This window comes from Taurulus bubalis (assembly GCF_910589615.1).
Source record: "Taurulus bubalis genome assembly, chromosome: 6".
NCBI classification, from domain to species: Eukaryota; Metazoa; Chordata; class Actinopteri; order Perciformes; family Cottidae; genus Taurulus; species Taurulus bubalis.
The window spans coordinates 12860772-12871223 of NC_136594.1; positions in this window are offsets into that span (position 1 = coordinate 12860772).

The following is a 10452-nucleotide window of genomic DNA, read 5'->3' on the forward strand; positions in this document are numbered from 1 at the left end:
TTTTACACAGAGACGGGAGGGATGGGAAGTGGGCTGGGAAGTGGGCTGTAATGAGAGCATGCTACAATAATCACAGTAACAACATACAGTCTGTTGCCAACTCCCCCGCCAACTCAATTTAAATGACTGCTAATTTAATTCGTATTGTGGTATGTTGAAAAAGGGCAGGGCATCAGTGCACATCCTGAATGCTCTGTCAAAACACTTTGGTTTTAGCCATACTATACAACATGGCAATGTCAGCCATTTTAACCCCCACTTTGGTGCAGTAGGTTAGTAGGTTATTTATTTGTTCGAGAGGGACAATGTACATTGATGAACACTTTAAATTAAAATGTAAATGCACCCAATTACATCCGCAAGGCTGATTTCCATTGTCTGTCCCCCTGCCAGAATGTACAGGCTGAGTGTCCTAGAGGAAAAGGTCATGCCAAAGTGTAGTAATAAACTACAATAAATGATAGTCTATAGCTGACAATAAACAACAGTTTGATAATACAAAGTTAACAATGGATAAAAGGAATCATGTATATATATATATATATATATATATATATATATATATATATATATATATATATATATATATAAAAGAACAAGAGAAAATATCACAGTGTAAGGAAAACATTTCACATTCATCATATTGCACACAGATATATTTATATATATATATATATATATATATATATATATATATATATATATATATATATATATATATATATTTTAGCCTAGAGCTCACTGAAGTGCTGTGTCTATATCAAATCGAAATGAAATGCAAAAATGTTGTGCATTTTTGTTTTGGCTTAATGTTTTGTATGATACAATTCATAAATAAATTGCAGGAAAATAAATAAATAATAACACTGAAGGAAAATAGAAGACTTACAACAACAACATGTTTTGTTTTAAGTACATATTATGAAGGATGCATGAATATGCATTATCTGAGTGCAACTTCACTTTCTTCATATCCTTAAAACAGCTTTCATCATCCCTTTCATGTATTTCAGTGTGCAGTAGAGCACAACCAATCCTGCCAAGCTTGAATACCTTGGGCCTCAGCCAGTGACAGACATATCTCAAGTGTGGCGGATGTGTTCTAATTAAACATGGGGGATTTTTAATGAAGGGTGCAATAAAAGGCAGATTGGCTCAATAGATCGTGTTTTTTTTCAAACCAGTCATTCATATGTGTAATGCAAGTGTGCCTTGAAGACAGGATAGACTGGCTGCACATCTGTTCTTTTGTTTCTGAAAGAGGAGTGAGCAAGGGTTGATTCCCGTGCGCTGTTGCATTTACTTAGCGGTAAATAAAGTGACCTATCTAATATGATTAAACATTTCATTATCAACCGTGTAATACTGATTATTAATCTTACGATACCTTATGATGTTTCACATTTCTATTGTATTATTCTTAGTATGAATTAGAAACCCGGTTTTCTTCAAATTATATTTATATACCAATAATTTGTAAATGGGTTTAAGAGAAAAAAAATGCTTAATTAACATAATGAGGGAAGGCCTTTAATGAACAAATCTGAGAAGCTGCCACATTTTGCTGGTGAACTTAATCCAGGTGGAAGGTAGACAATTTTTGACTGATTTAAACAAAAGTTTTTTATTTCTTTTGTAGGTAGTATGGAGTAAATTCCATGTGTTTCCCTTTTGTTTTTATACATAATTGAGTTTAGCTACCAGACACATTCTCTTTGATTGCCCCAGTCTTAAAACTGTAGTGTGAAGGATTTGGCATCATCTAGTGGTGAAGTTGCAGATTGCAACTAGTTGAAACTTCTCTCGTTCACCAAGCTTCTAGAAGAACTAGGATGGCTGATAAAATTCAGTGAAACGTGGATTTTTGCTACTTTGTGCTACCTGCTAACAATATGACATTAAGAATTAAGAAAGCATCCACAGATTCACACTGTATACATCTTCTCACACGATGAGATCACTCCCCCAAAATTCACTGAACTAGCACCCGAAGAAGAGGAAACAATTATTTCACTTCATACAGCAATAACCATAAATAATGTCTTACCTTTTCTGTTTTTCAATCGAAAATGGTGTTCAAGGTATCAATGCTGATAATGGGTAATGTTTCTGAATCATATTTGAGTCGATTCCAGCTGTGTCTATTAATTGTCTCTTCATTTGCATGGTATGGAGGCGAGATTGCAGTCTGCCTTCCTCTGGCATCGAATAGCCGAACCTTCAGTCTTCTATATGAAAACATGGTCTATGTCTCCATCTGGAGGATAACATATACACTGATGCTTAAAATAAAATGCCACCTTTATTATGATAACAAATAGACCTTGTTGCAGAGACACACTCAATTCATTTTGGGCTTGGCATTTTTTATCAAGAAGATGGTTTATGGAGATCATTTGTCTTCATTCACCGAATGGACAATATAAAGAAGAGAATACATGGGAATGTGTCTTTGAATTACAGTCATTTCTTACTTTTTACCTTTTGGGATTATTGTCAAGAAGCCAAAGGGGATGTGAGAGCTGTGTGACCTTGAGTAACTGCACACAAAACATTTTAGGAATGTACACACACAACCAGTGTTGAATGAGCCTTTAACAATATAATTTATGCACAATCTAAACAGATGATATAATCTTTTGTTCAAATTAATAAAACACCACTTCCACGTGTGACCCTAATTCATATTCACACAATTAGCCATGAAAGCAATTTGACATATAACTTGCACATATCATGTACAAGTACAGTCTTAACTCGGGTGAGCTCGGGTGAGCTGCCATATGTAATTAGTGTATAATGATATTATGGTGCTCTTATTGGTAAATGTGGTACAGACCATCTAGGTAGCAAGAGTGGGATCTCCCATTGCCAAATGGCAAAGTTGTTGCCCAGCAAATATTGACCGCATTGCCGTTATCAGCCATACCGATGTTCATGTACTTTTGGGATGGTGTGGCTAGTAAAGCCCTATCCGAGAAGTGCCTGGCAGGATGGCTTTGTGAGATGGCTTTGCATCTCCCAAATCTGTTCTACTGTGGCCTAGCTGCTCACACTCTACACGCAGCATGGCAATATCAGTGTCCTTGTTCAGGGGGGTGAGTTTTAAGGGCATATTTTCTACGTGGTCACCATATTATTTGTTCATCCTTTTCGGTCTCTTTGACATGGTAGGCTCCTTTTCTGGTTTGTGCACACTGGAACGAGACAGGACCGGTGAAAAAGTGCGGAGTGCCTTGATTATGTTGCACCTGACAAAATGCAATCCTGGAGACGCCTATTGAAGCGGGAACTACCCCAAAGGCGGTTTTGATTACTTTGGCAGATCTGTCTGTTTGTTGAGATCTGAATAAATGCTAAGTTTGAAGACTTTGGCCCACCCAATTTATTACCCTGGCCCGATTTTGTGTTACAGCTGGTGTGATCCCATTGCAAGATTATCTGTAGTTGTTATCTGTATCACATACACAGGCTGTGGTCACAATGCCCACGAATACACACCTGATAATCCAGTCCCAGGTCAAGCAACAGCAAGGCAGTTTCATGAACACAGGTTTGTGTGTGGTAGAATATTATTGAAAGCTTACTGTCATGCTTTCACCTTGTTGTGTAAGAATTAAGGTAGGGAAACACCTTCTAACTATATGTACATTATGTATATGATAAATGCATGAAAGTAAGGTTAAACATCGGTGCAAGGGTCCAATAAGAAATGCAGCATAGACCTTTAAAACACGAGTCATATTTAATTATTTTAAGTTAATAAAAGGGCAAGTTTCTCTACGGGTACTTTCATTGACACATTAGGACGTATTTTAATGCTGAAATGTACCGTAAGTCTTGGCAATGATCATACATTTTGTTGTTGACAGCTATAAATACAGAAAAAAGTTTGGAATAATTTGGTCCAGTCATTACATAGCAGATATTTATCATATCTATCACAGCACTGATTCAAAATGTTCAAATCTGCCTTTCCTTTGACCAATTGTAATGAAATATTTTCTTTTCATACTAAGAGTGCGGTTCAGATAGTTAAATGGAAACTAAAACAGTGTAGAAAAAAGAAGAATTTGAAAAACAACAAGGTCATTGTAAAGGTAACATTTTAATACTCATTGATTAACAAAGACACACATATGTATTATCCCCCTTCTCGAAAACATACAAGAAGAAGCAGTATTTAATTTGAAGAATTAATTAATTAATTAATTATTACGCAATTACAATCAATAATCTTTTTACTTTTTAGGATACTAGCAGGAGCCTTTGAAACTTACATCCACTTGTCATATTCACTTGATACTGGATGGTTCTGCCAAATCCAACATTATGTTCAATGACAAATGATTTGAATGTTCAATGACTATGTTTTTTTACTTCAACATCCTCATATGGCCACTGTGGTGTCGGTAAAGTAAGTTACCTTAAACTACGTGGTTATGGTGGAAGAAAGATCGTCAAAAAAATGATTGGTCTCACATGTAATATGGATAATTGGTCTTCATCATCAACATTATGTTACTTCCACACCCCTAGCGTTTGGCATCACACTACATTAACTGCACTTATTCTGTCATTTGCACTTCACAATAACTTTGGATGTAAATTGTGTCCTGATGAATTGTATAATGTTTTTAATTGGAAATAAAAATGTTAATAATAATAATAATAATAATAATAATAATAATAATTGCATATAAAGAAGCAGTTACAAAATAAACACATTGTATGGCATCTACCAAGGAAAATGGCAAAAACTATCAAATACGGTATTTTTTATCACTCACAGTCTTTGTGGTAATCAATGGTTAGTTATTCAAATAAAACGGAATTAAAACAGGAGTGATAAAAACATTACATGTGGATAACATAAACAAACTGTCTTAACATACAGTAGACATCTTTTTACCAAATGATATTGCATTGATTAATTTCATTATGCACACTTGCTATTTATTTTATTTTTAATTCAGTGTTACATTGCTTTTTCCCCAAACTTGATAGCATAGCAAAAGCTATTGGCAATATTAGTGCATGAATTTGGGGTTTCAGTTATAAGTCTATCAGCATCTGTGCTACAGCCAGCAGTGTTAATGAAAAGACTGTCAGTGAGCCCATTGTGGGCTGAGGAGGACTGCTTGACGTTGATGTTGACTCTGAAATATTAGAAAAAGCAAAGATTGTAATGATTGTTATATTATGTTGTCAGTTAAATTATCTGGACAGAAAGTAAGTAAAATACCGTAACAAGTTCAAAATACAGGTTAAAAGGAAGCTGCATCCCGACCTTCAGCCCTCATCCTATATATATCTATATATATTTAAAAATGAACAAATATTTACGAATGTCACATTGTAAAATGCATTTAATAATTTAAAAGATTAACACATGGAAACCATGAATTCAATACTTTTACTATTTTAAAGTAAAACTACTGTATATACTTCAAAACGATTATGCCAGCAATAACTTACGTGTAGTTGTAACAGTTGGTGCAGCAGTGGTAGCAACAGAAGAAGAAGCTGTACAGAAATAAATGTGTTATCAATGAATATGCCATTGTAACATGCATTTAATTTCATCAGAGTGATACAAAGTTTGATTTATAAAAGCTCCTATCACTTACTTGCGTCAACACTGCCTGATACAATGTTCAGAGAGGTAGAGCTGCTCGTAAGTGCACTGCTAAGTTGTGAAGTTGCATTGCTTGCTGGAGGAACTGAGCTCTTATCTTTGAACACAAGGGTGTTGTCGACAACCACTGATCCACTCCTTTAATGACAAAGACACACAGCAGCACCTTTTAAAAGCAAGTGACTGGTAAATGTTCAGAAAAAAATTAGCCAATGATTGAGATTTAGTCTTACGTGAATGAGTTAACGATGGTGCGAAGGAAAGATGATCCATACAGACTTGTACCCACTTTGTTTAGCTGAAAGACAACATTACTGTCATTTGCAGTGTATTGACTTACAATACAATAGTTTTGGTCTGTTTGGTTCGGAGGCTGCTATACCTTATTTGTTATCGTCTGGATGTATACTATGTTTACAAGATAACAGAAGACCGAACAAAATACTGGGCAAATTAAGGAATAAAAGGAGGTATTCATACCAAAAAAAGTTGCTGCTTCTAAATGGCAATTATGTAGATGAACAGAATGACCAGATGTAAATATACATTAATGCAAGAATGCTAGCAATGTGAGTGTATTTAATGCATGTCCAAAACGTGTAATTAAACATACTTATTTGTCTTCTGATCCTCATAGAATTAATATTGTTTTAAGTATAATTACATTTTCCTTGTAAATCATCTTACCTCTCTGACCACTTCTGCAGCCAAAGTCTGATATGCTGCTGAGGCTGAGTTGGAGAGATCGGATGTAAATGTTTGGTTGAGACTAAATTTAAGGCCAAGGGTTCCCTCACTGGATGTAGGTGGATTGGTTGATGCAATGATGGTTGATGTAGATGGTGCAGCAGAGGAAGCAGCAGTAGGAGTAGCTGTAGTAGTAGGAGCTGCAGTTGGAGCCACTGTGACATTCGGAGCCGCTGTTGGGGCAGCAGTAGGGGCAGCAGTAGGGGCAGCAGTAGGGGCAGCTGTAGGGGCAGCAGTAGGGGCAGCTGTAGTATTAGGAGCTGCAGTTGGAGCCACTGTGACATTCGGAGCCGCTGTTGGGGCAGCAGTAGGGGCAGCAGTAGGGGCAGCTGTAGTATTAGGAGGTGCAGTTGGAGCCACTGTGACATTCGGAGCCGCTGTTGGGGCAGCAGTAGGAGCAGCTGTAGTATTAGGAGCTGCAGTTGGAGCCACTGTGACATTCGGAGCCGCTGTTGGGGCAGCAGTAGAAGCAGCTGTAGTATTAGGAGCTGCAGTTGGAGCCACTGTGACATTCGGAGCAGCTGTTGGGGCAGCAGTAGCGGCAGCTGTAGTATTAGCATCTGCAGTTGGAGCCCCTGTGACATTCGGAGCCGCTGTTGGGGCAGCTGTAACATTGGGAGCTGCAGTTGGAGCAGCTGTAACACTGGGAGCAACTGTTGAGGCAGCAGTCGGTGCAGTTGTAACAGTTGGTCCAGCGGTGGTAGCAACAGAAGAAGAAGCTGTACACAAATACATTTGTTATCAATGAATATAACATTGTAACATCCACATACATTTAATTTAATGAGAGTGATACAACGTTTGATTTTTAAAAGCTCCTATCACTTACTTGCATCAACACTGCCTGATACAATGTTCAGAGAGGTAGAGCTGCTCGTAAGTGCACTGCTGAGTTGTGAAGTTGCATTGCTTTCTGGAGGAACTGAGCTCTTATCTTTGAACACAAGGGTGGTGTTAGCAACCACTGATCCACTCCTTTAATGACAAAGACACACAGCAGCAATTTTTAAAAGCAAGTGACTGGGAAATGTCCAGAAACATTAGCCAATGATTGAGATGTAGTCTTACGTGAATGAGTTAACGATGGTGCGAAGGAAAGATGATCCATACAGACTTGTACCCACTTTGTTTAGCTGAAAGACAACATTATTGTCATTTAAAAGTATAATGACACATATTTATTATTGCTGCTTTACAATTACAATTATGTGGAGAAATATATGATTTTAATCAGCACAGGAAGGTTACAAACTTCAGTTTAATGAAAGTTAATTGTCAAATTTGCTGAATATTGTAATGTTACAGTGGTTTGACGTCTCTGATTTAATGTATGATGCTCACATGATAAAATGTGTCTTTTGAGTAAAAAGCCTACTTTGTATCAATATTTGCTGAGTATTAGCTTTTTCTTAGATGTCAATGGAATAATATTGTAACAAAACAATATTTAAATTTATTTGCAGTACACTTTAATAATACAAAGATATCTTACCTCTCCGACCACTTCTGCAGCCAAAGTCTGAAATGCTGTGGAGGATGAGTTTGCAAGATCTGATGTAAATGTTTGGTTAAGACTAAACGTAAGGCCAATAGTTCCTTCACTAGATGTAGGAGAATTTGTTGATGCAGCAGTTGGAGTAGCTGTAACATTGGGAGCAGCTGTTGTAGTAGCTGTAACATTGGGAGCAGTAGTTGTAGTAGCTGTAACATTGGGAGCAGCAGTTGGAGTAGCTGTAACATTGGGAGCAGCTGTTGTAGTAGCTGTAACATTGGGAGCAGTAGTTGTAGTAGCTGTAACATTGGGAGCAGCAGTTGGAGTAGCTGTAACATTGGGAGCAGTTGTTGTAGTAGCTGTAACATTGGGAGCAGCTGTTGGGGCAGTTGTAATAGTTGGTCCAGCGGTGGTAGCAACAGAAGAAGCTGTACAAAAACAAATGTGTTATCAATGAATATGACATTGCAACATGCATTTAATTCCATCAGAGTGATACAAAGTTTGATTTTTAAAAACTCCTATCACTTACTTGCATCAACACTGCCTGATACAATGTTCAGGGCGGTAGAGCTGCTCGTAAGTGCACTGCTGAGTTGTGAAGTTGCATTGCTTGATAGAGGAACTGAGCTCTTATCTTTGAACACAAGGGTGGTGTTAGCAACCACTGATCCACTCCTTTAATGACAAAGACACACAGCAGCAATTTTTAAAAGCAAGTAACTGGGAAATGTCCAGAAACATTAGCCAATGATTGAGATGTAGTCTTACGTGAATGAGTTAACGATGGTGCGAAGGAAAGATGATCCATACAGACTTGTACCCACTTTGTTTAGCTGAAAGACAACATTACTGTCATTTGCAGTGTAATGACACATATTTATTATTGCTGCTTTACAATTACAATTATGTGGAGAAATATATGATTTTTATCAGCACAAGAAGGTTACAAACTTGAGTTTAATGAAAGTTAATTGTCAAATTTGCTGAATATTGTAATGTTACAGTGGTTTGACGTCTCTGATTTAATGTATGATGCTCACATGATAAAATGTGTCTTTTGAGTAAAAAGCCTACTTTGTATCAATATTTGCTGAGTATTAGCTTTTTCTTAGATGTCAATGGAATAATATTGTGACAAAACAATATTTCACTTTGTTTGCAGTACACTTCATTAATAGAAAGATATATTACCTCTCTGACCACTTCTGCAGCCAAAGTCTGAAACGCCGTGGAGGATGAGTTTGCAAGATCTGATGTAAATGTTTGGTTAAGACTAAATTTAAGGCCAATAGTTCCTTCACTAGATGTAGGAGAATTTGTAGATGCAGCAGTGGTAGCGGCTGTTGCATTCGGAGCAGCAGTTGCAGTAGCTGTAACATTGGGAGATGGAGTTGGAGCATTATGTACATTAATGCTAAGTGTAGAAATTAGAATGATTATTTGAAAATGTAATGATGCATCAATTGACTGAGAGATTGCATTACCTGGAGACATTGTGGTGACTGGTGGCAATGAGGTTGTATTTACTGCTGCTGAAGTTAGGTTGAGTTGAGATTCAGTTGTGCCAACATGGAATGAAAATGTTTATGAGAAGAAACCAAGTAAACATTGTCTTATTCACCGTAGTTTGTCCTGTGAGTTAAGTAGCCCACTTGACGCCAGCTACGCAACACAAATAACGCACAACTCATCCCTACTAATTGTAATAGTATTGACTATAAAACATGTGTAGTACTATTATTATGAAGCAGACTAACAAATGAGCTCAGCAATCATGATGTCTTACCAAATGCAGTGATTGAAGATGTGTTGACATTGAGGGAAAAATTGGACATAGACGACGCAGTCTCCAAAGTTTCTTTCACAGAAGTGGCATTAGGCAGTAAAGTCCCATTATTGAAAAGCAGCACAGCATCGACGACAATGGATCCTTGACTGTAAGAGAAATATTTTCAAAAACCTAATACTGCAATCTCATATAGGGTTTTTGAGCCTATTGTTGTTTACCTAGAGCTTGATGACAAGAATGATAGTTATAGTTTTAATTATAATCATAACCATCATCCTTGTCCAATATGTATACAAATACGTACATAACAATCTGGAGACAGAGTTTTAATATCCATAATAAAACATAACATTATACACAAATGAAACAAAGTACATTGTTCCTCTCTTTTGTCATTAATAACCAAATCAAAAGTAGATGTATTAGCATACAAGAAAAAAACACTTTTTTAAATGTAACAGCAAGGAATGATTTATACCTGAAGCCTTGGATGACAGTTCGATTGAAGGCAGCTCCAAATTTGTGTGAATAGACAATGTTGAGCTGTGAATGAATTGTATTGAAAACAATTAAAAGATATGAAGAAACACGATGGAAGAAAGTTGACATTATCTCACAAATATTCCAATTTTTTCTACCCTTTACTTGTGCTTTGTATTTGTTTCGTGCAAGTGAACTGTTTTTGGAAAATAGGTTACCTTTCTCATGTTATGTCATGACATTCATCTGTTTCTGACACCAGCTATGTTTTCTTTTAAAAAATACATTTAGTAAGTAATATGA